Raw genomic sequence first — 1686 nt, 5'->3', positions numbered from 1 at the left:
TGCAATTCTCCTTTGGGTGAACAACAACGTAGTAATTAAACATAATTGATGCTAACATAATTCGCACAATAAATCGCACTTTGATTGAACATGCATGTCATCTTTGGATAATCTTGCACATTTAATAAAAGTACTTAAATAATTTTCAATCATGTTCTTAATTATAAAATAATTGATCTACTTTTGAGTTGATCCTTAAATATTTTATAATTAATGAATTTTAATTTACCCATTATTAAAACATAATGTCATAAAAGCGTCACATTCTAACGAGTAATTAAATTTTGTATTTAATTTAATATCTACATAAATATCTTTCTAATCTCATCACTTTGGTGATTAACCGATTTTTCATAATTTAGACATTAAATTAAATAATATATTCAAATATATCTAAATTTATTAAATACAATTCACAAACAGAATTATATTAATGTAATTGTATTATTCATAATTTAAATACCAAATTAAATAATATATTTATATATAATTAAAATAATCCACAACCATAATTATGTATTAAAGCAAAACAAAGTTATATCACCCTACTGGGTAGATCCAATAGTCGCGTTAATTGATTAATGAAAATTCTATTAATAGATATATTATTAATCTTTATTTTATTTAATGCATAATGGTTGTTGAGATAATATTTTAACAAAGGTTACACAAATAAATCACGAATTTCATAAATCGTGGGATGTTTATTCAACTAATTGTCGATAAACTAATTTCATGATATATTATTATTAAATAATATCTTTAAAGATAATGATTTAATTAAAAGCATATACATATACGCAGAATTCACAATCGCATAAAATAAACATAGATATTGAAGTGACAATTCAATCTCATTATAATCACAAATTAATCCTCATTACATAATAATAATAATAATAATAATAATAATATTCACATATTTCAAATTAATTTTCAAAATCATGGAGTTTTCAAAAATATATACATATCATAATTTAAACATTTAGGTCACAGCGGAAAAAATCAAACTTTACATAATTCTAACAATTAATCGGAGAATTCACAAGTTCAAAACCATACTCTGATACCACATGTAAGTTTAAAATAAAATATAATCGATTAACTCGGAGACCTTGAACTTTATGATTCTCACAAAATCAATGAAATATGTATTGACCTTGGTTGAAAACCATTCATGCATACAAAACGATAAGTTGGATCTTCTGATTAGGATGAGTTGGATCCTCTCGTTTCTCCCTCTTACCCTCAATGCCAAAACACATAAATTTAATTTTAATAGATTTGTTCTGACATTTTATAGGTAGAAAGGGACCATAATCCTTTACATTAAAAATTATTATCACATGTGTTATCAACATGGGATAATGATAAAATAGTTTTAAACCACTTTTAATTTGACTAGACCAATTCTATTATTATTATTATTATTATTATTATTATTATTATTATTATTAAATCTATTATTAATTTTATTATATTTAAACCATTAATTAATAAGTGACATGAGGGCACATCTTACAATATATATAAATAACACATATTACAAATAAATAAATAGTATATATAACATAATAAAAGCGTACAAATATGCTATTACTTAAAACTTCAATTACGCTAATATATACAAAACAACAATACTATATGGCTAGAAAATCACACACTGTACAACGAAAAAACACAATA

This window comes from Andrographis paniculata, unplaced genomic scaffold (genome assembly GCF_009805555.1).
Source record: "Andrographis paniculata isolate CXL003 unplaced genomic scaffold, ASM980555v1 Contig11END, whole genome shotgun sequence".
NCBI classification, from domain to species: domain Eukaryota; kingdom Viridiplantae; phylum Streptophyta; class Magnoliopsida; order Lamiales; family Acanthaceae; genus Andrographis; species Andrographis paniculata.
Note: the sequence above shows the minus strand (reverse complement) of the source record.